This window comes from Ovis aries, chromosome 2 (assembly GCF_016772045.2).
Source record: "Ovis aries strain OAR_USU_Benz2616 breed Rambouillet chromosome 2, ARS-UI_Ramb_v3.0, whole genome shotgun sequence".
Taxonomy (NCBI): Eukaryota; Metazoa; Chordata; class Mammalia; order Artiodactyla; family Bovidae; genus Ovis; species Ovis aries.
This window is the reverse complement of record NC_056055.1, coordinates 1,251,808-1,279,244: the sequence shown is the minus strand read 5'-3', so window position 1 is coordinate 1,279,244 and position 27,437 is coordinate 1,251,808. Positions and strand designations below refer to the sequence as shown.

At 50.8% G+C, this 27,437-nt stretch overlaps 1 protein-coding gene across 20 annotated transcripts in view; it reads left to right on the top strand.

The window, feature by feature from the left end:
• MYT1L (myelin transcription factor 1 like) overlaps positions 1–27,437 on the top strand; it is a 403,728-nt gene that overhangs the window by 19,984 nt on the left and 356,307 nt on the right. For all 20 annotated transcript variants that reach the window (XM_060410777.1, XM_042242758.2, XM_060410779.1 and 17 more), the window contains exon 2: positions 24,406–24,493. The gene's annotated coding sequence lies outside the window, so the exon portion shown is untranslated. The remainder of the gene's footprint in view (positions 1–24,405; positions 24,494–27,437) is intronic.

Here is a 27,437-nt window from a genome sequence, read left to right as displayed (position 1 = left end):
GGAGAAAATTCAGGCAGGGAAATAAGGTGAGGAGATCGCCTGGGAAAGACACACGTGGCTTTGCCGACAGACGACTTGGAGGCTGCTTCTTGCTGGGAGAACGGTGTGGGGGGACGCAGAGGACAGACCCGAAGCCAGGTGGGGTGGTCCCAGAGGGCCGTGCCTCCCAAGAGTCTTGGTGTGCTGAGATGATGACTTTGTTCTGCAGATAATGGGGGAATTACTGGAGGGTTTTGTGTGGTTGAGTGACAAGGCCAGCGCTATTCTCCGGGATAATTAACCTGGCAGCCAATCAGTGGCTACTTCCTGCCAATTCTGTCTCGGAAATAGCTCTCCCAACTGTCTTCCCTCCATTCCTTGCACCGCTCTCGCGGAGTAGACTGTCATTATCTTCCTCCTGGACTCGCAGTCCCCTCCAAGGCCGCTCGCCCACCCCCACACGTGCTCTCACGCACGCCTGTAAATGCAGCTACGTTCCGTTTTTAGACGAATTATTCCGAAGTTCAGCTTTGGCATTTTCATGCTCACAAAGCACCAGGGGCTTCCTGTTTCCTCCAGGATTAAACCCAAACACTCAGCTGCCATCTGAGGCCATCATTACCCCGCCCATTCTCAAGCCTGCCTTCCAGCCAGGTCCTGTCCTCGTCAGCTGCGTGTCTTCAGGGCGGCGAGGAGCTTGACTCTTCCCCAGCCCCGCTCAGCTGTTCTGTTTGTCCCTGGTGTCCACGCAGGCGCACTGTGTCCACCCATCAAAGGCCGATTCTCAGGCTCCCTTTCCTCAGGTCCTTCCTGTTTCTCCCGGAGGAAATCCAGGCCTCTCCCACAAAACTTTACAGCCTCGATCTTGGTAGGCTCCCCACTTCCTCTCCTGTATGGACAGCTATTTAAGTCACAGGTCAGCCTCCCCTGTGAGGCTCTGAACGCTGCCCTTCAAGCCCATCTTCCTACCGGAACATTGAACATGGCTGGTGCTCAGCAAGCCTGCTGGCGGACGAGAGGCTGGTGGGGAGACCTGGAGCACAGTCTTTATTGCTCTCAGTTCAGCTCAGTCGTGTCGGACTCTTTGCGACCCCACGAACCCCACCACGCTAGGCCTCCCTGTCCATCAGCAACTCCCGGAGTCCACCCAAACCCACGCCCATTGAGTTGGTGATGCCATTGAACCATCTCATCCTCTGTTGTCCCCTTCTCCTCCTGCCTTCAATCTTTCCCAGCATCAGGGTCTTTTCAAATGAGTCAGCTCTTCCCATCAGGTGGCCAAAGTATTGGAGTTTCAGCTTCAACATCAGTCCTTCCAGTGAACACCCAGGACTGGTCTCCTTCAGAATGGACTGCTTGGATCTCCTTGCAGTCCAAGGGACTCTCAAGAGTCTTCTCCAACACCACAGTTCAAAAGCATCAATTCTTCGGCACTCAGCTTTCTTTACAGTCCAACTCTCACATCCATATGTGACCACAGGAAAAACCATAGCCTTGACTAGACGGACCATCTTTGTTGGCAAAGTGATGTCTCTGCTTTTCAATATGCCGTCTAGGTTGGGGCTTCCCTGGTGGCTCAGACGGTAAAGCGTCTGCCTACGATGTGGGAGACCCGGGTTCATCCCTGGGTCGGGAAGATCCCCTGGAGAAGGAAATGGCAACCCACTCCAGTATTCTTGCCTGGAAAATCCCATGGACTGAGGAGGCTGATAGGCTACAGTCCATGGGGTCGCAAAGACTCGGACATGACTGAGCGACTTCACTTTCTCTCTTTCTTTCTAGGTTGGTCATAACGCTTCTTCCAAGGAGTAAGTGTCTTTTAATTTCATGGCTGCAGTCACCATCTGCAGTGATTTTGGAGCCCCCCAAAATAAACTCAGCCACTGCTTCCACTGTTTCCCCATCTATTTGCCATGAAGTGATGGGACCAGATGCCATGATCTTAGTGTTCTGAATGTTGAGCTTTCAGCCAACTTATTGCTCTCAGAGTGGTCACTATCTCATCTTTTGTGGGGGCCTCGCAAGTCCCAGGTTCCTGCCCTGATCCAGTGTGGAGCTATTTCTGCCAGGAGTGGCAGCCCCCTCACTCTGCTCTGCCCTACTACTTGTGTGCCTTGAACTTCGCGACGAGTGTGTTGCCACTGCAGGGAGGGAAGGGCGCGAGGTGCTTAGGATGCTGGCTGAGCCAGTGTGCCCCGACGTTCCCCTGAATCACCAGGAGGTTTCCTGTGGAAAGCATGCCTCTAAACTCCCTGAAGAAAAATTTCATGAGCCAGGTGTACAGACTCCTATTGAAAACCTTAGCCATCCACACACTTTATTTCCCTTCATCTACTTATTCAGTATAAGTGTGTTCCTGTTCGGACCATTTGCTACCTCTTAAAAAATAAATAGTTGTGTATCTGCCACTTGAATTCAAGCTGTTGAGAGGACCCTTGAAAACCCAAACTCCTAACGCTTATTCATAGCGATCAATGCTAGTGCTGGGAGGGAAGTGGAACTGAGCTCCTGGAAAGGAAGAGCCCTTCCTTTTCCTGAATTTCTCCTCCACCAGAGCAGGGTCTGGGATGGACAGAGGAGGAGTTAGGGGCTCAGAATCCCAGGAGCCGTGTGCGCTGAGAGAGTGTTCCCCAGCAGGAGAGCCTCTGACCTTTCTGTCTAGCCTCAGAAGTGTCGTCATTCTGATCCTGAGAAGGAGGAGCCTGGAAGTGAAGTGGGGCACACTCATGCCAGGCCCATGAATGCTGGCATTTCTCATGCTGGGTCATCATGGAGAAACCCGCTGGATGCCTGGAACAGCTCTGTCTGCAGAAGTGACCTTAGGATGGAGCAGTCTCTGTGACGCCTCTGCTCCTAAGATTCTGTGCTGTGTAATTCTAAGACCAAAAATTTGGTTTAGCAATTTAAATAGTGTGTGAAGGTATTAGTCATTCAGTCAGGTCCAACTGTTTTGTGACGCCAGGGACTGTATCCCACTAAGCTCTTCTGTCTGTGGACTTCTGTAGGCAAGAATGCAGGGGTGGGTTGCCATTTCTTTGGGGATTTTCCTGACCCAGGGACTGAACCCGGGTCTCCCGTATTGCAGGTGGGCTCTTTACTGTCTCACACTGAAGTGGGTAACCATCCCCTTCTCCAGGGGATCTTCCCCACCCAGGGATCAGACGCAAGCCTCTCACATTTCAGGCAGATTCTTTACTGTCTGAGCCAGCAGGGGAGCCCACGGAACAGTGTGGCTGTGCTGAATTAAACTTACTCAGGGGAAACAGCCATTTAGGCATGGAACTTGTTTCTGTGTATTTTCACCCAAAGCTGGTTTGAGGAGTCCACTTTCACCATCTGACGTGGGAGAAGCCGAACCCGTGCGGTCCACGTAGGTGAAGTGTGCCCAGGGTGACACCCTCTGCCTGCAGTGTTTACCCGGAACTTGCGGTGTCCTTTCCCGCCACTGCTGGGCTCCGCTGAAACGGTGGTGGTTTTCCAGACGGGGCAGGGGTGTGCTGGGCAGCTGCACAGCCTTCGTAACTGAGCCCGTCTCATCTCCGAAGCCGGTCTGAGTTCCCAGTGACACAGACCGACAGATGGCCGCGGCGCAGGTGCAGAGGGGGAGCTGCTCTGTGGCACTTCAGCAGGAGTGGGGAGAATGGATCACAGGATGAAGAAGGGAAAGAAAACCAGCAGCGAGTGCTTTCTGTTAGGTGCGAGTGACGAGGATGGGGAAGATCCTCAGAGCAAAAGCATAGATACGGCGCTGGGTGCGGGCCAGGAGGCTGAGGTTCAAGGCACCACCCTCTTTCCAAAGTTCAGGCGAGGGCCCTCCTCTTCATGCTTGGGACCTGTCCTTCCCTTCCTGGGGCTGTCTGTACTGCTAGCCGGCCGATCCCGGGGACACCTAACTGCTCAGGGGACATGTTACTGAACGTGTTCGTTTCCCACCCAAAGCTGGAGTGTGTCTCCTCGAGAAAGTGCATTATGCCTCAAGTGTGTCAGCCCCACCGTATGGGTTTTCAGGCACCCCACACATGTGAAAGGTGCTCCGAAGATTCTCGTTTGGGGATGAGACTGCTTGCGTGCAGACAGCACGTGTTGTTAGTAGGTTTTAAATCCAGTATGGCCGCGAGCTCTTGGTTTACCTCTTGGTATCTGTATTGCTTTCTGCTTCCGTGTAATTCTAACTCAAAGTTCTGTTCTTGAACAAAAGAGTCTTCGAGAGACCCTGCGAATCAGAAGTATAAAGAAGAAAGCCTGTTATAACTGCGTGTCGCAAGCGTGTGTGAGCGGGGTCCCTGGTGTGGTTCATTGTGCGGCGGCTCTTCTGCGGGCGGCAGGGTCTTGAGAGGCAGATCTGTCCTCCTGGGAAGGAAAGTGGCGAGTATTGTTTCAGTTGACGATGGTGTTTATTACTCACCCAGCCTTGCGCTGTGGTCATTTTCCCGACAAGCTGGGTTTTGTTTTGGTTCGTTTTATCTTCATTCAAGATTTTACAATTTTTGTTGTTTTTTCAAACTCTTCATTGCAGTATAGCTTTCTACAGTGTTGTGTTTCTGCTGTGCAACAAAGCGCATCGGCTACCCGCACGCATCTCTTCTTCCTTAGACTTCCTTCGGGTTTAGGGGCCCACAGGACATTGAGCAGCGCTCCCTGAGTCATACAGCAGGTTCCCAATAATTGTCTGTTCATACAAAGCATCAGAGGTGTACGCATGTCAGTCCCCGCCCCCCATCCATCCCAGCCCTTCTTTCCTATCTCCTATGGGCACCCTTCTTGGCGTCTGTACCTCTGTTCTTTACATCTGAGTCTCTGTTTTCTGCTTTGCAAGTAGGTTTTATCTGTACCATTTTTCCTAGATTCTACATTTATGAGCAATACTGTGTGATATGTGTTTTCTCTTGCTAACTTACTTCGCTCTGTGTGACAGTCTCTAGGTCCAGCCGCCTCTCTGGACAGTTTTGCTCTTTCTCACGGCTGAGTTGTGTTCCCCTGGATATATGCACCGCGTCTTCCTTTTGCTCATTCCTCTGCTGATGGACATGCAGGTTGCTCCCAGTTTCTGGCTCTTGTAAATAGGGCTGCCGTGAACACTGGGGTGCACGTGTCTTTTTGAATTACTGCTTTCTCCCTATGTATGCCCAGGAGTTGGATTGCTGGGTCACATGGTTCTGTTTTCAGTTTTTTGAGAAGCCCCCATATTGTTCTCCACGTGGCTGCAGCAATTTCTAATCCCACCCACAGTGCAGGAGGGTTCTCTTTTCTCCACATCCTCTCCAGCATTTATTGTTTGCAGATTCTTTTTGACGATGGCTCTTCTGACTGGTGTGAGGTGCTACCTGTAGGATGCTTGGCCGGCCCAGTGAGAATTGCGGAGAGCTGTGCTGATTCAGTCCAGACACCACCCAGGTGTTCTTTCGGCTGAAATGAATCTGTGAGCCTGCTGACCACACTGCGGGGATGGGATCCCCTCTCCTGGCCCCAGCCTCACTAAAGGGAGTCTTCCTTCAGAAATAGGGGCACTTGATTTTCAAATTTCGACTATGGTGCTTCTTAACACCTTTTGGTAAACAAAAGTCAGTAGATGGGAATTTCCTGAGGCCCCAATCCATGCTGAAGGTGGTGCTGGGTAATTTGAGGATGTGAAGGAAGAGCTGGCCGTGACAAGGAGTGAAGGGAGAAGGTGCCCCAGTGGGGGGGGGGGGTCGTGAGCTGCCGGCCTTGCCCAGTGAGCGGGGCAGGCACACCCCTGCCGCTCTCGCTTCCTCCGTCCACACTCCTGACAAACCACTTAACGTCTCCACCTACAAAACGGAGCGTTGCATAAAGACATCATGGCCATCAAGGGTCCTGGGAGAGTAAAATAAGATTATATTCCTGAAACGTGAGTTTCACACCCTCTGCTACCGTGATGATGGTCTTAGTTTTCCTTTTTTTTTTTTTCTTTTTAATCATTTTTAAACTAAAATTACGGATGGAAACTGACTGCTTCCTCTCTGGCTCATAATAGATGCTGAGTGAATGCAAGTTGAATAATTTATTGAATGAAAACAAAGACATGTCCTGTCCCAAAAGGGACTTGAGGCCGATTATGATGGAGGGGCACTCAGAAGCAGCCCCCCGTCACAGCGCTCTTGCTTCCGCATTCAGAGTCCTGCTCGTAAAGCAGCCGACTGGCCCTTCTCTCAAGGACCTTGTTCACATGTCCGATGGTGACTGCATAGTGCAGTGTCTGTAATCTGATTAATCATTTGGGTTTCTGCAAAGTGTTGGACGAGACAAAAGAGCCCATTCACATTCTCCACGAGCTACAGGTATTTGACGAGGTTTCCCCTTTGTGGTGGGTTCCTGCCGTGTGAGCACACAGCGCTGCCTGTCTGCCCGGGGTTGGAGGGCACGCCTTGCTCGCTTCGAGCAGACAGCAGCCCGCTCATTGCGGGACCGGCAGTGAGCGCGGACGTCTCTGGAGTCTGAAGTCTAGCAGCCCCTCCCCTTCTCAAAGGAAGAGGGTCCCACGTTGCCAGAGCTCACCTTTTATAGACAAACAGACGCACATGAAGGAACAAGCCCAGCCCGAGTCTGAGCACTTGTTTCACCAATTTGTGCGAAACAGTCTGAGCATCTAGACGACACGTCCTGACCAGTCAGCTCATGACTCGCTCCCTTATTCGATCTGCCTAAAAGTTCCCCCTCGGGTCTGGCTGAGTACCTGTTCACAGAAGTAGTCTCATTGTTTTATATTTGGGACAGTATTGATGCCTCAGTTCATTTCCCTGCATTTGTGCGTGTATTTTCTGCAGTAGTTATGAAAGGTGCCATTGTTGATGTTCGTTAAGGACAATTGATGGAAGCAGTTTTAACTCGTTATGAATAGGAATCTGGGGTAGACAGAGGACTTGTTGTGAGCCTGACTTTTATAAGATGTCACACCGCTTTCCTTCATTTTTGTGTCAGCGTGGTCTAGCTCAGTGCCGCGACTATGATGCGTCTGTGAAAGCTTTTGTTTGACCCTAGTCGCAAACCTGAAACTCTGGGCAGTATGGGGGATTTACATGATATTCCCATATTTAAACATTCAGTTGAAAGAAACCTTCTAGAATAGCTGCCCTCACCAACCCTTCAGTTGTGCTCCATTCTCTGATACACCTGGGTGTTGGGAGCAGAGCTTAGCACAGAATAGGGTTCAGAAGTGTGAGTTATAAGTGATGAGAAAATAGATGTGTCTACCCACATATGTGAGATGGGACGGATCAGAGTTCAAAAGGAGCCTTCAACTTGTCTGTTTCGAATAAAGTTTCCTTATATAGAGAGAAAATGAGACAAAGAGGAAGGAAAAAAGGCAGAGACATGGGCGGGCAGAGACTCGGAAACAGAGAAGAGGGGAAAGTCAAGTGAGATGAAACGCGGAGGGCAGAAAAGGAGCGTGTGGAGTCAGGGAAGAGAGGCGTCAGCGCTGGCCTGCAGAGGGCGGGCGGGGCTGCAGGCTCAGGTAGACGCAGGTTTCCCTGTGGCTTTAATCAGGATGGGAAGACGGGATCGGTGCCCGGCCAGGTCCTGCCACTGGGACCAGTCCTTCCAGGGGCAGCTGGGCTCTGCCGTCAGTCCTGGAGCAGAGGCCTGACCTGGGGCTGATGGTCCCTGCCCTGTGTTCTCCTGACACCCGCGGATGTAGCATCAGCTGCTCTGGGCTCTTTGTGAATAAAGGCAGCTTGTAGAACATCGACTCCCTACGGGAGAACACCCAGCGCCCTCCCCACCCACCACCTGAGCTTAGAACCCGGAAGGAAGAGTTGATTAGATTCTTTTAACTCGTCACCTTACTGAGGACAGACTGCCCCACCTCATTGTTTTGGAAAGATGTGCTTTGTTTACGGCGCACTGTTCACCCTGGGAGATGCCACCGTGTACGTACCCGGGAGAGACACAGGCCCCTCACTGAGGATGCAGAGAGAGAGGCCTGCGTAAAGTCCCGTGTCCTTAGATTCCACAGGACTGGCTTATGGAGAACTTTGCGTTATCGAAAACTGATTATACTGGGAGCTGACTATTAGAAGTATTATGCTGCTCTGCATAAGTAATTCCTTATGAAACAACGAAGTTAGGGATGTTTAGATTACAGGGTCATGTCAAATATTCTAGAATAAAAAATACAAAGTCCAGAGGCAATCAGAAACTAAACATCTCTACTCACATAAACTTAAAACTGTGTGTTTTGACTATTTCATGTATTGTTCGCATGTTTGAAACCCATCATATCAGTTTTACTCTCAATGACTTGCAAATAATTATTATACACAAAGAAGAAGTGTTTATGTAAAATGATTTGAATTTCTGAGTGAATTTAATTTCCTTTTATGTTGTGTCTTGATGTAAAACCATGCTGATCATTCTAGTGTTTCAAAATAATAAACTGACTTTAGGCCAGGTTAAACGGCTTGGGAATCTCTCCAAAGTCATTGACATACCAAACAATATTGATTTTTTCCCTTTGCTTTAAGCTTAATTAAAAGGATGCAATACATCAGCAAGCTGGTAGACAAGCATCCAGAGCCAAAGTCTGGTTGAGAAATCTGACCAGAGAAAGGTTGCGATGGCTGGAAGGAGACTGTGATGAGATTGGATGTTTCAGGAGAAAAATCTTGAATGAAGCTCTCTTCCAGTCAGTCAGTGTGTATGGGGGACTCTCACACTTCGTTTTAAAGAGTGGATGAGTCAGCATCAAACGGAGCTGAAGAAAAGCAGATGATGAACTATGCGGATGTTTGAAGTTTTCAGTTTCATTGATAATTGCGCTGTATATTGTTTACTTAGCACCGAGCCCTGCAGTGGTGCAGCCCCGCGGCTTCCCTGGGGCCCCCTCTTGAATGCAAGGGTCCCCGCACCCCGCGCCAGCCCACCCCGCCTCCTCCTCGCCCAGGGCGCAAGCCCGCCTCGCCCGCAGATCCGGCTCCGCTCCGCCCCAGGCCCACAGCCCTGACCTGAGCCCGGGCGTGGCCGCAGTGGGCGGGGGCGCTCCCGGGAGCCTGTGGCCGCATCTGTGGCCTGCCTGGGGCGGGGGGACACCCGCACATCCCTGGCGACGCTGCCTGGGCCAGGTGCACTGTGTCGGGTCCTTCGAGACGAGCCTAGTGACCACGTCATGCCCCTTTGAGTAGGCTCGGGGTTCTCACGGCCGGAGAAGAGGCGCCGCACCCTGCAAGCCGCGGTGCTGTGAACGGCAGCGCCGGGCCGCCCCGCAGGTCTCAGCGTTAAGATGCTCGAACCCGCAGAGCCCACACCTCCCTGATGATGACGGCCTTAATTGACACCCCCTGCCAGAACGAGGATTTTTATTATCGATGGCAGAATCCAAAGTGTTTGTTGCTAAAACACAGAGGAATACTCATCGCATGAAGAATTTTGACTCCTTTGTTTTAGAAGTCTTTAAATGAAAGTCTACAAACTTTATCCTGGCAGGGTCTGTATCTTAATTCCAGCTGGGAAATTGTTACTGCAGAAGCATTCTTTAAATCAAATCAGAGCTCCTCCATGAGGCTTTCCTGAGACCCCATCCCAGAAGGAATGCTTGTTCTTTAGCTGCATGGAATGATTTCACATCTGATTGTTTATCACATAGGGTTTCTCTGTTTTATATATAGATATGTATATGAAATTCTGTCTTGTCTCCTCAGAAAGAGATCTGATCTCTGAGGGAAAGACCTGACTTTCCCTGGCTGCTCCCACCGTGTTTGGTCATCAGTACACACAAGGGCTTTCCAGGTGGCGCTAGGGCTAAAGAACCACCTGCCAGGGCTGCTGCTGCTGCTGCTAAGTCACTTCAGTCGTGTCCGACTCTGTGTGACCCCATAGACGGCAGCCCACTAGGCTCCCCCGTCCCTGGGATTCTCCAGGCGGGAACACTGGAGTGGGCTGCCTTTTCCTTCTCCCACCTGCCAGTGGAAGAGACATGAAAGATGCAGGTTCTATCCCTGGATTGGGAAGATCCGCTGGAGGAGGAAATGGCAGCCTACTCCAGCTTTCTTGACTGGGGAATCCCATGGACAGAGGAGCCTACAGCCCACGGGGTTGCAGAGCTGGACACGGCTGAATCGGCGTTACACACACGCACACACGTAGTATAAAGAGTTACTCAGAACAGCGTGTGTGCGTGTGTGTGTGTGTGTGTGTGTGCGCGCGCTAGTCGCTTTGGAAGTTGAATGTCCCCTTCTATTTCAGATCAGAATTAGAAACTGGACTTAATCAAAGATCAGTGTAATAATAGTCCTCAGAACCCATCGCTACCAATGAGCTGACGGGATACTCGGGAGATTGAGCGTGCTCAAATTGTTTTGTGGGTGTTTGTTTCACTTAGCCCTTTGCAGAGTTCATCCAGAGTTCCCAAGCCCTCTTCTCAGAGCCTCCCCCCAGGAACCGAAGGTGTGTGGACATGGGCCCTGGAGTGAATGTGAGAAAGTAGAAAGGGGAATAAATGATGGATATGGAGTTTGCAGGGAGGGGAAGGAATAGGTCTTCCGGTTTGTTTGCCTTTGATTCTGGTAAAAGCACATTGGATTACCCTCTTAAATGTTTAGTGCATGGTGTAGAGTCATTAACTCCAGAACAACTACAGGAACAAGGCTGTCCAGCAGATCCCTGAGGCCTGTTTATCTTGTATAAATAGAACTCACGGACACAGTGTTGTGCCCAAGTCGCGAAATCTCCCAATGACCACCAGGGAGCCGATATCCGATGCAAAAGCGAAAGAGTTTTTATTACCAAGCTGGAGCTGGGGCTCCCACCGATACCGACGCAGCAGCTATAGGGAGGAGCCCTGAGCTCTGGGTTACATTGCCTATATAGGTTATTATCTTGGGAAAAATTCGAAAAACGGGAGTATCCAGGTCTGATTGGTCACCTTCTGGTGAAGGGTTAGGTGTTGAGTTCTGATTGGTTCTCCTTTCCCGGGCTTGATTCGAATTTCCCGGGCTGGCCAAGGGTTCTGATTGGTTCGCAGGTGGTGGGGTGAGGTCAGGGGATTTCCAAAGGCTCTTTTCCCGGAAACTTACAAAATGGAGTAGCTTTGATGCTTCAACAGCACCGCGTTCCCCAGTCCCAGCAACCATCATTCTGCTCACGATCCCTAAAGGCCTGACTGTTTTAGTCATTCTGTGTGAGCAGAGCCATTCAGTACTTGTTTTCCTATGTCTGACATCTCGCTTGGCATGATGGCCTACAGGCTCTTCCATATTGTCATTCATCTTTTATTGTATGTAAATACCATACTTTTTTATTCATTCATCCATTTATGGACATTTATTCTATTTCCAATTCCTGGATGCTGTGAATAGTGTTGCAACAAACATAAGAGATATCTCTTTGAGATCACGACTTCAATTCTTTTGGATAAATATTCAGAAGTGGGATTGCTGGGTTCCATGGTGGTCCTATTCCTGTTTGAGGCGCCTCCATCCTGTTTTCTGCATGGCTGCACCCACAGTGCCCTAGTGCCAAAATGCACAAGGTGGTTTTTTTTTAATAACAGCCATTCTGGCAGGTGTGTAGTGGTGTCTCGCTGTGGTTTTAACTTGCGTTTCCCTGAGGATTAGTGAATCTGGGCACTTCTGCATATGCCTGCTGGCCCTCTGGGTGTTTTTTTGGAGAAATGTCTCTTCGACGCATTTGCCTGTTTTTCCTTTTTGCTTCGTTTCTGTTTTATTGGGTCTTGGTTGGGGTCTTAGTTGGCTCAGTTGCCCCAGAGCATGTGGGATCTCAGTCCCCGAACTTGTGTCTTCTGCATTGGAAGGAGGATTCCTAAGCACTGGACCGTCAGGGAAGTCCCCATTTGCCCACCTTTTGGTTGGAGTCTTTAGCTTTTTTTTTCAGTCTTCAGCGTTTTTTTCCTGTTGAGTTGTAGGCTTTCCTTGTATACTTTGGATGTGGCCGCTTCATTAGGAACATCTTGCAAACATTTTCTCCTCCTTGGTAGGTGGTCCTTATTTCCCGATAGCTCCCCTTACTGAGCAGACATGCGGGCTGATGCCGTCTCACTTGCCTGCTGTTTCGTTGCTGAGTATTGTTAAAATGTCCACACCATGCAAAACGAGCTGAAGGTTCAATACAACCTCTTTCAAAATCCCAACGGCATTCTCTACAGAAATAGAGAAACCAATCGTAAAACTCACATTCAGCCAAAAGATCCCCCAGATGACCAAAACAATCTTGAGAAAGGACCCCACACTTCCTGATTCAAAACTATATTACAAAGTTCTGGTCATTTAAAGAGTGTGGCCCTGATGTAATTCCCGTGGGACAGAATCAAGTCCAGGAATAACCCACCCACATATATACTGTCAATGGATTTTCAACAGGGGCAAGAAGAATGTGCAACAGGGAAAGATGGTCCCTCCGATAAGTGGTGTGGGGAAAACCGGATGCCCCAGCGCGAAAGAGTAAAATCCGATGCCTGTCCTACACTGTGTGCAAAGTCAGGTCAGCATGGAGGAAAGGCTTAAATGTAGGGCTTGAAAACGTAGGACTTCTAGAAGAAAAAGAGGGTTAAGGCTCCATGGCATTGGCCTTGGCCGTGATTTCTGAGAGCAGCTTTGCTTTGCTAAAGCCCAGGGCGCGCGTCTGACCTCGGATGACTCCTGAAGGCGTTCCCTCCATCCTGCTGGCCCTTCTTCCTCCCGGGAAAGTGCTCAGATGGCGCCAGGGAGGAGGAGGGGGAGGAGGAGGAGGAGGACAGAATTTCACTCTGTGCGAAAGGGTCCATTTGTTCTTCCTTGAGAATTCCTGAAACCCTCCCTGGAGCGCTGAGCAGCAAACACGGCTGCTGCTGCGAGGTGGGAGGGGAGGGTGGGGAGACGGGAAATGCGATGAATTATAAGCGCTGTCTCTAGGGGGACATTGACGGGAATGCCTCGACCCACGCACAGAAAAGCCTGCCTTTGTGGAGGAGCTTCTCCGCGGACAGCAGCACGCGGTCTGCCCGTTGCAGGGGGACACGTGGTCCGGCAGGCCTGGCACGGTCCTGGGTTACACCCGCCGTGTGGCCACCCCGGCCACGTGTGCCCCACACAAGATGCCCTGGCTGTGCCACCCTGTGGATAGGGTCATGCAGAGGAAGGGTTTGAGACGCTCCTGCCTTGAGCCCAGAGGGAAAATGACTCAGGCATTTCTAGGTTGTGGGGGCTTCGCTGGGAGGCCCGTGGGAAACGGAAGCAGAGAAAACCCATGGAACTCATGTGCCCAGCATGGCTTGCAGGGACCTGACGGGCAGCCGGCATGTCCACGTTGCAGGAGATCCCAGCCGCCTTTAGAGGGTCCTCCAGACTGGGGCAGGGGAGGCAGCCTGAAAGGGGCAGCTTGGCCCCAGTGTGGGTGCCACCCTTCCATGGCAAGGGTTGCTCTTTTCCTTTGCATTGGGGCTGGCGGTTGAGGTCCAAGGAAGCTCACGAGGCTAAGAGCCCGCACGCACTGGGCCAGGCAGGCCAGCACGCTGACCTCGTAAGGCCCACCCAGCACGAGCTGAGGCTTGCTCCTGGTGCCCCCGGATTGCGGGTTTCTTAAGGAATGCCAGGCCCGCCCTGGAGCTTGGGGGCAGCTGGGTGGTCCAGCCACACCCTCCCCGCCCCTGCTTGTCCCCTCACCTCATCACTAACTAGCCACCAGCCTCTCTCTCCACACCTTCCCTCCCTCTTCTCCTGGAGTTGATGACCTTAGTGAGACAGCATCTCCAGAAAAAAAAAAAAAAAAAGCGTTGCTGCAGAAATATCAATACAAAGGAAAAAAATCGCATACCATCTACGTGCAAAAAAGCACTTCAGTATTAATCACAAAGCTCTAATGTTTTAGTTTCGTAAAAAATAAACCTTCAAATGGAGATATTTGTAATGAACCATATCCTTACTCTTAAAATTTTAAAAAGAATCATCTAAATGGGAATAATGGCAGTTCAGTAAGCAGCAGAAGCAGTCTTTATTGGAGAACTGGTCTCTTCTCCTGAGTAACTCTTTTTCTTCCATTTGTTTTAAAAGGCGTGTTTCCTCTTGCCTCTTAAATAGCTTGTTTCAGGAGCAGCAACAGAGTTTACTTGCATTTCAGGTGACTTTTATGTCGAAGTGTCTTGGCCACTCATGGTTCCTTTTGACTTATCGTGGCTCAGTTACAGGCACCTGCTGGGAAGCCAGAACGAGATTTTCTGTGTTTACCCTCCCAGGTAACTCTGCTCTTGAATTTCTTGCTGCTGTGCCTGGGGGTTGCCATCTTTTGAAATAAACTGGCTCTGAGGGGGGAAGTCTGTCTGGATCCGTCTCTCCGACGATACTCCCTCCTGGCTGGCCTCCTTCCCTCTAGCAGGAAGCGTCGGGGCCCCAGGCGAGCCTCGTGCGGCGGTCGGATGGCAGAGTGCTCGTGATGCCTGCGGTCTTGCTACACCTGGTTGTCAGATGGACGGTGCCCGGCAGAGAGCGCACTGCTCAGGGGACTTTGAATTCAAGGGTGGAAGTTGTGAGCCTGGCTTCCCACGAGGTGTGACTCCAGTCCCCTCCGTCCCGACAGTGCGTCCTGGAACCTGCTCCTCTGGTTCACACTCGGGCTTCAGAGGAGTGCTGCTGGGCCCTGCCCAGCCTGCGGTCGCCCTCCTCTGAGCTCAGGTGTCACTGCTGCCCAGACTCAGCACGGTTAGTATCACAGCGCCTCTGACTGTGTGTTCGTCTGCGGATCCAGTCTCCACTTGAATTCCTAGCACAATGGGGAGATCACTGCCTAAGGAGACACCTCATTTTCATGGCATGTGACTGACATGGTTCACAGGCAGTGATCGCTTCTGTTCCTGGGGCTCAGCTGCTTGAGAGCTGGGACTGTAAATGTAGGTGTGCAGGGACGGATGTGAGGTAGTCTTAGGACATAAAAGCACAGAGATGCCCATCCCATAACACCCTGCAGTGTTGTACATGTGGTTCTCTTTTCAACCAATACTTAATAAGCAGTTTCTTCTGCAGTGACCATCAGGTTTGCTTGGTGAATAATAGGTCCACCTTTATTTCCCTGTGAGTTAGGCACCCCTACCCTGTCTAATGAAAAGACATAAAGAGAAGCATAATTCAAACAAGCGTATTTTGGCCTCATTTGTAGCATGAAGTGACTACTTTCTAAGCAGGAATCCCTCCATTTGTACATTAAAAGGAAAACCAGTCTCCATCCTTAGTTCAGGTCTTATAGTCAGTCCAGTCTTGGCTGCTTGACCTCAACACCGTGTGAAGTGTGGGAGGGAAGATCTGACTTTGGAATGATGGTTCACTGAGCTCAAGTTCACATGATCTGGGTCCTCGCTGACTCCTCCCGAATTCTTGCTGAGATGAAACCATTCTCAGTATGCAGTGGGTTTCCTATCCTGGAGCCTGCCCAGACTCAGAGGCAGCAGGTCCCTTTGTGAGGACATGGGCTTTCCAAGCTTGGTCGGATGGCCTGAAGGGGCCAGTGGCCAGGGTCCCTTGTGAGCCAGTGCACTGGTCTCCCAACCCTGTCTTCACCTGTGGCTGGAGGTTTGCTACTAACCTGATGCTTCGCACTGAGACCTGGAGCTAGCTGACAGGATGCGACTGTGTCTTCACCTTCAGCCCACAGCCCACATTTCAAGCAGCCCGTCCTCTGCCCCTGAGGGGACCCCGTGCAAGCTGCCTTCTCCCGTTCATGCCCTCCTGTGAGCCCACCCGCAGCAGCTGCCCAGGAAGCCTGGTTCCTTCCATGGGTCTCCTCCCTACAGCACCCCTGCCACCTTTTTGCTTCTGTGTTTGAAAACCCATCTGTCTCCTGACAAGCCTGGAGGAGGGTGGTGTCCAGCTCCTGCCAGAGGCTGGCTTGCCTCCTGGGCTTTCTCCCCAGGAGAGGGTCCTGGTGGACACTGTAGGCCCACTTCCTCGTAGGCATGCCATGTGCCCTCCCTGGAAGGCTCTGCCCTCTTAAGCACCGTCTCGGTGGGTCTAACAGAAGACATGCCGATGCCCAGGTCCAGCACATCGTGGGTGAGTGGGGTCCGCACCCGCTCTGTGTGAGCTCATTGCTCCAACGCTCTGGGGGAGAGGAAGCCCCCTCACTTCTGTGACTCCTGGGCTCCAGGAGAGCGCCCTGAGGTCTCCCACTCTCCACCGAGCTCCTGGTAGACAGCAGGTCTCTCCCACCCTCGCTGGGGCCCTGACCCAGGCTCCTCCCTGCCCTCAGGGCTAGGTCAGGGGATGGACCCAGCGCCCAGGACACCCTCCCTCATGTGTGGGGTCCTGCACTGCCCCCGCCGCTTCTGGAAACCCTGCCCAGGAATAAGCATCAGCTCCACTTCCTTCATCTTGCCTCTTGTGACTTAGGGTCTTTCCCATGTGCAGGACTTGTGAGCGATGCTGGGACACATAACGCAGAGGAATGTGCTGCTTGTAGCTGATATCCAGAGCAAAGAAGACACTCTGCCCTCCTCCCTGCTGACCCACACCTGTGTTCCTCACGAGTTCTCCTGCCCTGAAAGTTCTTCTTGATTTGCTTACAGGCTTGAGGTTAATAGAAGAAGAGTCAGGCAGGCAGAATACTTTGTTGGGTATTAGTCAATACACCCAATTCAGGGAGAGCAGGTTTTCTTGTGACACCCCAACGCAGAGCTGCTTTGTATCCTTTGAACTACAAACATAAGCTTCACTCCGCGACTTGAGTGCAGGGTGCCTGTGGCTCAGTGTGGTGCCGGGCTGGGCCCACGTCCAGCCATGCGTGTCCACCTGTCTGCTCAGGGCTCTGTGCTGCGCCCTGGCCGCAGGCGCCCACCCTCCGCCTGCACTGGCAGTGTTTTGGATCTCCTCGGGCTCTCTGAGAATCACACTTTTTTGTATGTCAAGCACTGCTGCAGTGAAAGCTAGAGGGCTGTGCACAGACACTGTTTACGCATTCTGGGAGAGTGACATCGCTGTCCTTTCCAGAGCGGGGTGCGTGGGATTGTCTGGCCCAAGGGTGACCCTGCGGCGGGGCTGGCTGTGCACCCTCACATCCGACTCCTGGGGGCTTGTCACACCAGCAGCGAGTGCACTGTGGTCCCCAGGCACAGGCCGGGGTGCCGAGCCTTGGAGACCCTGGCCCAGGCACCTTGTCTTAGAAGGACAGCTTCCTCCCTGCTCCATTAGTGACCGCATCATCTCGTGTGGTCATCTTCCAGACTTCGAGGTGAGCTTGCTTAGGGCAAGGACACAGAGTCCTCCTCCTAGTGTGGTGCCTGACTCACATGCCCCAGAGTCCCCATTTCAACTCTCAGCTGGATTAAATCTGCTAAATCACTGTCTCGGGACTTCCTGTGTCAAGTCCAACATGAAAATCATGGGCTGGTTGCTCACTGTCCTAATCCAAGAGAAGGGCCTGGCAATCCACTCCAGTATTCTTGCCTGGAGAATTCTGTGGACAGAGGAGCATGGCGGGATACAGGCCCTGGGGTCGCGGGATACCAGTCGTACAGGACTGAGCACACTCAACGTGAAGGGGCTTAGACCACGGATCGCCGGCTTCACCGTCAAGAATGGAGGTGCCACTCCGCAGACTGCAGCTGACACCCAAGGACACGACCCCTCTCTTTCCGATTCTTGATCGTTCTCGCTCCCCGTCGATTCCGTGCCTTGCCCATGGCTTTGAGGTTTACTTATCCGGGTCATCCGGAAGCAAAAATAGAAATTGCATGCAATTGTATTTTTACCAGGCCCTTTCCTTATATTTGCACATTGATTTTCATAATAGACCCATAAAGTCAGTGGGGCAGGTGTTTTTACCATTAATATTTTTTCTTTTTCTTGTGTCCCTAAGAGATAAGCCAGTTGAGTGGTGATGTTCACACTGCTAGAAAGTTGCAGAATTCAGCTCACACGTGGGAGGCTTCAGCTCCGTGATTTTAAGCCTTTCCTTTGAGCCAGCGTTCTCAGCCTCGGCTGCTCAGAAGGGTTACCTGGGGAGCCTTAAAAATACTGACACCCAGGCTTCCCTGCACGCGGGTCTCTGCAGGTGGAAGTCACTGTGTCTAAAAGCTCCTGGGTGGTCCTACATGCGTGCAGGGCTGAGGACCGTGTTGGTTCCCAACTTGCCTGTCAGAGGACGAGCGTGGGAGAAAGACAGTCACTTGTGTGAATGGGCACAGGGTCAGCTAACAGGACTCCAGCGGGCTGGCCAGGCTCTGGAGCCTCCTGGTTGTATGTGCTTGTTGTGAGGAGAGTCCCTTCCTCCACGGTTACCTTCACACCCAATGTGTGGGGGCTCCGCGTCCCCAGCTGGTCTCTGCCCCCGGCCTCTGCCCCCGGCCTCTGGGCCTCAGGAATGCTGTTCTGTTGGGGCTGGATGCGAGCTGGGTGACTCGGAGGGAGAGAGCAGGGCTCAGGGACAAGGTGAAGGCTCTCGTCTTAGCAGTGAGGAGCGTGGCGCTTGACGGGGATTCAGGAGTAAGCAGAGGTGGCAGCACTCAGGCCCGGAATCCCGGCCCCCCGATGCACAAGCAGCATAACTGTGCAGCTGGCTCCGCCACACTCATGCACGACGCCGTGATCGTGGGCTGCCAAGCTGGTGTCAGAGCATAAGCGTCCTGACTCCCACTGGGGTCCTAAGCCTGGCTCGGGGCGGTCTTCCCCAGGGAGCAGATTCCCTTTCACCGCACACCCTGCCTTCTTTCCCCCTCCCGGGACCCACCTCTGGGCCCCTGACGGCACTGGGCTGCCACTGAGGCTGCGCCTGTGTGGTGACGCAGGTGAGCTTGGGCTTTGGGGACAGGGGCTCTGCAGGCGATTAATTGGGTCTACATCTAAATCTCATTCTTTTGTCTCCTAAGATGCTAAGAAAGGCACATCATTTCTCAGCTACCACATGCTTTAAAGTACCGGTCGTATGCCCATACCACCTAGCGAGGATTGCAGTTCTGGGCCACGCAGCCTGCTTTCACTCCGCTGGCAGCGCCACTGGGTTGGATTGCCATGGCAGAGCGTCTGGCGATGAGACAAGGGGCCTTCTCATCCGAGCCTTGCAAAAAGACGGCCGTGGGAGTGGGCACAGCGGTTAGCTGCTTGTCAGGACTGCTTTCTTGTTTTCGCCGTAGGTTGTCACGTTTCATATTCACTTCTCACAGTCCAACTTTTCTGTAAGGTATATGTGGGGATTAGCTCACTAAACGAAACCGGTCTGGCCTGGAAAAAACATATTAAGCAAATAGTGTACTTTGAAAGACTGAGAGTATGGATCACTATACTACTCCCAGACTCGAACGGTGAGGGGAAATACGGTAAGCCTGAAAATGACGTGCATAAATCCCCAGTAGATAAGAAGCACATTTAGGCCACGATGCAGAAAAGCTCCAACCTCTCCGCCCCAAGAGCTAGCACGCGTTCTCGTGAGCCAGCAGCAGCACCGACCGGGGTTTCCTCAGTGAAGGGACAAGCCACCCTCACAGTGAAACTCGGCCTCCAGGGGACGATTCTGTCTGCAGACAAGCGTCCCCACTACCACTTCCGAAGGGCGCCCTCTCAAGACAAGGAAACTCTACCTGCCTCTGCCATCAAGAGCCCTGGAAGCCTGCAGGGAAGCAAGAGGATGAGCCCAGGCTTATATCACAATGCAGAACGGCTTTTAAAGTGTGATGACCGGGGCTTCCCTGGGAGTCCAGTGGCTGAAACTCAGTGCTTCCAATGCAGGGGGGCGCAGCTTCGACCCCTGGTGGGAAAGTCAGATCACTTTACACACAACTGTGATTATCTTACACTTTTTGGATCATGGCGAACGCAAGGGAATTCCAGGAAAACATCTATTTCTGCTTCATTGACTGTGAGAAAAAACTTTTTGTGATTAATTTTGAGATAAGAGCTATGAATTTTAAGAAGATACACAGCTAACATTCCTGAGGCCCTCCCACGTGCATTAAGTTGACCTGTAGCAAGAATGCCTTCCCTCTGAGCACTTGTATTTGGCTCAACTCTGATAAAAAATCCAAGAGGCAGCTCATTGTAAAATGCCTTAGAAGTGAGACCCTGGATCAGCCCTGTCCAACAGGAATATAATGTGAGCCACAAAATCACGTATTTTCTAATGTCACCTTTTCCTGCAAATATTAAATGCAATAAAGATAGAGGGAATTAATTTTAACACTATATTTGTCTCACCTATAATATCATATCAGTAGGTAGTCACTATATATTTATAAACATGGTATTTTACTTTCTTTTTTTTGAACCACCATTAAGTCTGGTGTTTTGGGTTCGTCGCACCTTAGAGGGACCGAGGTTAGCACCCCACCGCCCACATGGCTCGTTTCTGCCACACTGGACATCAGGGCTGTGGATGATCCAGATAACAAGCAAACTTCCGTCACATCTTTCCTAGGACTTGGCTGTGTCTAGATGGTGATGGTTTTATTTTTTAAAAGTGACCTCTAATTGCACTGAGGACTTTGTGTGGTATTGAGCACGTGCTGAGGACCTAGAATGCCGGGGTTCAAATCCAGGTCTGCTATTCACAGACTAGTGACCTTAGGCCAGCATCTGTGTGTCTCACTTTATCTCTGTACAATCAATATTAAGATGCACCTACCTGGCTGTGGGCTTCCCTGATGGCTCAGAGGTAAAGAATCCGCCTACTGATGCAGGAACCGTGGGTTCCATCCCTGGGTCGAAAAGATACCCTGGAGAATGAAATGGCAGTCTGCTCCAGTATTCTTGCCTGGAGAAGTCCATGGACAGAGGGGCCTGTGAGTTACACTCTGGGTTGCAAAGAGTCAGACAGGACCGAGCCGCGAGTGTGCACACGCGCCTTGCCGTGAGGGTTAAAGGCAGCAACGCATGCTCGTTATTTACCCCACGTGTGCCCGCTCAGTCACTCAGTCGAGTCCGACACTTTGTGACCCCACAGACTGTAGCCCGCCAGGCTCCTCTGTCCATGGGATTTCCTAGACGCAAATATTGGAACGGGCTGCCATTTCCTTCAAATCTGAGTCCCCTGCATTGCCAGGCAGGTTCTCTACCACTGTGTCAGCTGGGAAGCCACTTAGCACATAGTAAGTCTCCATTTATAGGTTATTATGAGTATACCTTTTCTTTCCCCAGAAATGAATCATAGCACATCAGAAAATGAGGTCTATCTAATGATAGACCATGTAAAAATGATGTCTGTTTGGGGAAGGCTGTAGAGAGGTGCCATTGTGTACTCTACGTGAGCCATCTGCCTAGCAGAGTTCCTGCGGGCAGGCCTTCAGTTCTTCCATCGCTGAGTTCCAAGGTTAAACTTGCAAAGCTAGCCAGGTTATTAAAGTTTTAGTTACATTGTTGTTACTATTTCCATAGTACATTGTTTCTCTTCTGTTTAAAAGTGGTAATGTTGTAGAAATAACCTCAATCTTATGTGTTTAAAGCCTATGAAATAATTATTAACTAACAAGTATTTATATAAATTTAAAAACTGATTTCCCTGACTTTCTGATGACTAAAGCTTAGTTGTAGAGAGAAGGAATCTTACAAATTATCAAATCTTCCAGCTGCATTTTACAAATGAGAAGGTCACTCTGTGCTTTTGAAATCTGTTATTTTTCCATCCACAGTAATTAGATTACGTATATTTTTAGATATCTGTTGTTGGTCAGTCACTAAATTGTATAGCCCGCCAGGCTCCTCTGTCCATGGGATTCTCCAGGCAAGAACACTGGAGTGGGTTGCTATTCCCTTTTCCAAGGATCTTCCTGACCCAGAATTTGAACCTGGATCTTCTGCAGGGCAGGCAGATTATTAACCACTGAGCCCCAGGGAAGCCCGTATTTTTAGATAAACTTAACAACAGATTGGGACTGGCCTATGCTAGTGAACATTCAGCATTTGTATAAACCTTGAGTCGAGTTAGACGTAACTGCATTAGAGCCGGGGTGCTGGCCGCGTGGGATTTAACAAAACGTGTAAAAGATAACAGGCTAAAGCACGTAGAGTCTATTCCGCTTCTGCCCGTGTTTTCAAACTCAATACTCTGTTTTGATAAACCTAAAGTCACGTAAGCTTCTTTAGACTTACTGAGTTTTTAAAAGGGAAAAGTAATTGACTAAAGCCAAATCAAAGCAGGAGCAACTTTAGATGAAATAGACGTGGTCGCTGGGCTCCTGCCCTGTTTCCGGGGTGGCCCTGCCTGCTCCACCCAGGGGCCACTTAAGCCATTAGGACATTACTCCTGACTCACAGCAGGCGAGCTGGTCTCACCCGGGCACAAACTAGATTTCCCGTCATTTCCAAAGCGAGATCCCAAGGCCTGAAATCCTCTTAAGTGTCTTCTAATGGGTTCTCTGTTTTCTTTTTCCCATTTATTAGAAATCATCAGAAACTTGAGATCTGAATCACTTCCACTAAAAGCATACATATATTTCCTCTGATCTTGAGTGGTCCAAAATGGTCCCCACATTTTAACAGCAATGATATTGTCTTAGGAGGGTCGTCAGTTTTATCTGCAAAAGAGGATGCTTCTGCTTGTGAGCCAAAGCATGTTCACAGTTGCCGAAAGTCTCATTTTAAGATACAGAGGAACTCAGGGTCAGTGCGTTAGAGGGGCTGAGGGACCGCAGGGCAGCCTGGAGATGCAGAAAGAAGCCTCGTGTCAGGACTGGTCTTGAGTCCTAGCTGTGTGTCTCAGTGAGTTTCTTAGCATCTTGAGCAGATATGAGAACAGTGTTTCCTTCCTCTGAGGCAAGAATGAGACAGTGGGCCCCAAGTTATTTTATTGAAGTACAGTTGCCGTGCAGTGTTGTGTTAATTTCTGCTGTACAGCCAAGTGGCTGCTGTACGTATGTGTACACTCTTCTTTATGCTCTTTTCCATTACAGTCTATCCAGGATATTGAATATAGGCCCCTGTGCTGCAGTGGAGCCTCGCTGTCTATCCATTCAATAGATCGTGGCTTGCGCATGCTAACCCCAGACTCCCAAACACAAGTCTGTTCCCTGTGTGTGTGGCTGTTTCTGTTTTGTAGAGAAGTTTATTTGTGTCATGGTTTTTAGATTCTGTATGTAAGCAGGATGGTTTGATATTTGTCTTTCTCTGTCTTAGCTTACTTCACTCAGTTTGATAATCTCTAGGCCCATCCATGGAGAAGGCAATGGCAACCCACTCCAGTACTCTTGCCTGGAAAATCCCATGGATGGAGGAGTCTGGTAGGCTACAGTCCATGGGGTCGCAAAGTTGGGCACCACTGAGCGACTTCACTTTCCCTTTTCACTTTCATGCATTGGAGAAGGAAATGGCAACCCACTCCAGTGTTCTTGCCTGGAGAATCCCAGGGACGGGGGAGCCTTGTGGGCTGCCGTCTATGCGGTTGCAGAGAGTCAGACACAACTGAAGCGCCTTAGCAGCAGCAGCAGCAGCAGGCCCATCCACACTGCTGCAAATGGCCGTCTTCCATTCTTTTTACGGCTGAGTAGTATTCCATCGCATGTCTGATGGACATTTTCTTGTCCATTTGTCTGTCGATGGTGCTTAGATTGCTCATAAGCTGGGAACAGCGCTGCTGTGGACGCTAGGTGCATGAATCCCTTCCAGCTGGAGTTCTGTCTGGACGTGTATCCAGGAGGGGGTGGCAGGAACAGCACCCGGCTTCTGAGTTGGGTATTCCATAGTGGGAGCTGTTTTCTGCATCATCCTTGATGTGGAGATTCTTACTTCCCTCACGGAGTGAGAAGTGTGGTCTGGACAGGTGTGTGAGACCCAGAGAGGGAGGGCATTCCAGGTAGACTGAAAAAATGCATGCCGAGTTGAGTGCGTAGAATTGCATGTCTCATATTCCCTCCCACGGAGCTGCTAAAATTAGGATGAATAAGGTTGGTGGTTAGAAAAAAATTTGAATTCATTTTCCAAAGGAATTCTTTTCCTTTTCTTCAATCACCCCATTTTCCACATAACCTAGAAAATAGGAAATACGAGAAACTTCCTGCCTTCCTCTTCTCATCTTTCTTTTTACTTTCTTTTTGTTTTTAAATGACTTCTGTTTAGAGTTTGTCCTGACGTGGCCCTGGGTGAGCAGTCTCACTCTGAGATCCTCACTTGACCCCCAGCACTGCTGTGTGTAAATCTCGGGCACACAGCCTGTAGCCCAGAGCCTTCTGGGGGTGAGTGGCTTGCACCTGCCCAGAGGGCCGTGTCCTGGCGTCTGAGCTCACCTCTGACTCATCCCCCTCTGCAGGAGGTCTCAGGACAGAGGCCGGAGACCTCAGGACTGACTCAAACTCCACACACCTGACCCTGTTCTTTAGTTTTTACTAAAGAACTGACTGCTGTCTCAAAATCACCACCCTCTTGAGGCCATACAGGAGGGCTGTGTGTCAGGGCTCAGGACGTTCCTGTGCACGACTGTGCAGCCTGCACTGATCCCCGGAGAGCAGGCTGTGCATGGGGACGGCATCCAGGCTTGCTGCCACTAACCCGTCTCCTGTCCTCTCTCCCGCAGAGAAGCTCACGTTGGGGCCGAGGTGCACGCAGCTGCCGCCCGGGCGTCCGTCTGACCCGCGTGGACGTCTGCAGAGTCTGCGAGCGCGGTAGGTGAGCACGGCTGGGCTGTGCTTTCTGGGGCTGTCGGGAGTCTTAGCTGGAAACAAGCAGAACGTGGGATGCAGTGACGCCTGGTGTCCAGTCGGGCCGACTGAGCCAGGGCTCCTCGGTGTTCTTGCCATCTAGATGCCTCGGTTCACTCTCTTGCTTAGTTGATTAAATATGCACGTGTTTAATGGTCCATCAGCTCTGACCGGTTCTGATATCTTTACACTGACGAGAATCCCGTGTGTGATCCGGGCATTCCAGGAGCGAGCCCAGTGAAGCCAAGCAGACACTCACGGACAAGCGTGCTTAGATTTCCACACGGTGGTTCTCATGCCTTCATTTTCCATTCCTGACGCTCACACGCGTGGTGTTTTATAGATTTGGGGCTGTTTCCACTCGAATTCTGTAATGAGGCCTCAGAGAAACTCCACAGACTAATCGGTGGGGTGCTGAGTGAGCCCGTGACCCAGGACCCACTGTCCTGACACCCCTGGTCTTGCAGGTGAGCAAGGGACTGGCTAGAGCTCGGGGGCAAAGGCGACGCTTTGTGAACTGTCCCTTTGCTAAGCTCCTCTTCACTGCTGACGTACATGAAAAGGCAGACTGAATACGTGTACACTCTCACACGTGAGGAGGCAGGGTGTTAATAAGATCGGTCGGCCCGCATCCTGCGTTGCTTTGTGTTGGGCCTCGGTGTAAACTCCTGACCTGTTGTTTGCAACCCTCGCAGCCCCCTTAAAAAGCAAAGACCATTACCCCCTCGTAACGTGAGGCTCCTGTGCCCAGGGAGGTGGACCCCCCAGCCTGGGGTCACACAGATTTCAGAGAATCCACCCAGCCCTTCGGGCCTCGATTTCCTTTTCCTGGGGTGACGTGTCCCAGGAGACCGCGTGTGTCCCTTCCACCACTTGTCTTGAGACGTCACTTCATTGACCTTCAGCCTGATCAGTGGGGAGCATTCCCTTGACCAGAGGACAAGGGAGACCCCTGCCCTGTCCATGACCTTGAAGCATACTCAAGGCTTCTCTTTTTCTTTTGACCGTGAGTGGCTGGGTTGGGAAATGTGGCTCTTACAAATAAGACAGACTCAGTCCCCATCCGGACTGTGAGGAATGAACCAATATTCTCTATTTACCAAATGACTTTTAATTGTTCAAACATTATACCTGTTTCAGAGCGTCATCTCTCTACTCTCTCTGATGTTTCTGAGGCACTGTCTTCCAAACATTGTCATTCCTACTAATACCAAACTGCCAGAGAAGGCGGTTTTTCAATTTTAGTTTTCTTCCCCTAGTTAGTATACACTCATGTAGAAAAATTAAAATGTTAGAATATATTTGTATGTAAAATAAAATCACTGAAAATACCAGAATTCAGAAATAATTACAATTAGTATCTTGGTTTAAAACCTTTGCAATTGTTTTGTCTGCATATGATTTTAAAGTAAGATGGCTCAAACCCTAGATTTTGTTCTTTACTCTTTTCTTGATGTATCACACGTATCTTTCTACTGTGTCTCAGCAAGTACATTTCCATAACACCATGTTTCTTGATTAATAGTATTCCACTTCATTCCTGTGCTGAAATACATCTAATTGTCTATTGTAATTTTATCAGTTGACTTTTTAAAATTTTGCGAAACTTTTACAAACAAGTTTTATAGCCAATATTTTACCTAAAATCTTTACAATGTTAATTATTTCCTTAATAGACATTCATAATACAAAACCTGGTCAAGAGATGTGTACGCTTTAAGGCAGTTGAGGAGGACAGCACCTCTAAAATCCCCCTCCTTTTCCTGTCTTGTCACATGACTGCCTTCCTCTGCGGTTCTAAATCAGTGCTTGAATGGTGCTAGATGACTTTATGAAATCACCTTTAAGAAAAAGTAACCTCACAGTATGATATTTAAGGTTTTGTTTCTATACATGGTCTGAATTCCGAAGAACTCAGTTCCAGATCCTACGTGTTCATTCTCCTCTACCTTGATTGACTGCTCATACGAAGGGCCCGCCGCTGTAGGCCGTAAGGGAGACCTGCTGCCTGGTGAATGGCCAGGCGGGGCCCCGGCTGAGGACTCCACGCGGCAGCAGCGGTGGGAAAGGGCCGCCTGCCAGGGCAGGAGGTGCACGAGGTGTGGGTCTGATCCCGGGGTCGGGAAGACCCCCTGGGGGAGGAAGTGGCAGCCCACTCCAGCATTCTTGCCTGAAGAACCCCACGGACAGACGAGCCTGGCGGGCTACAGTCCACGGGGTCGCAGAGAGTCAGACACGCCTGAGCGCGCACACACACGCTCTCATTCTCAGCCGGCGGACGCCGTGACCGCGAGGAGTTGTTTCCCCTAAGCTGCTAGCAGGGCTAAAGGCCCCCCTGAGCTTTTCCAGGCCCACATCATGAGAAAGAGCGGTGCCCCGCTCACTGCGCTCTTCTGCAGAGGGTGCGGAGTGGGCTCTTCTCAGCCCTTGGCGCCAGCCCTTGGAAGGCGCTTCCTTACTGCCCAGTTGACTATGTCCAGGACTGGACGGCCGACTGCCCAGCAAGGTGCTGCTCCGCTGTTGGAGGGTCTTAGTGGTCGCAGTATTATTCGTAACACGTTGAGGTGAAGTTACCCTTTCATGTTTTGGACCTGTTGTTTCCAGTTTTACCTTCTGGAGAGATAAAGTTCAGTTCAGTCCAAAGATGCTGTTTAAGAATCTGCTATGGGCAGGAACTGCTCCAGCTACAAAGGACGAATTCCTATTTCACGGGATAGTATTTTGAATGTTTGATGATAGTGACCGTATTTTCCTAAACAGACTCATGAAACAACTGTCTCTTTCCAAGGTGGTTGAGTGTTAACTGCACTAAACCTGCTAAGTGTCTGTCAGGCAGCAGCTCTTGGCCTGGTTTCCTGGCCACACTCCTGGGCTCCCTGGGGAGCTGAGGACAGCTGTGCACCCCCAC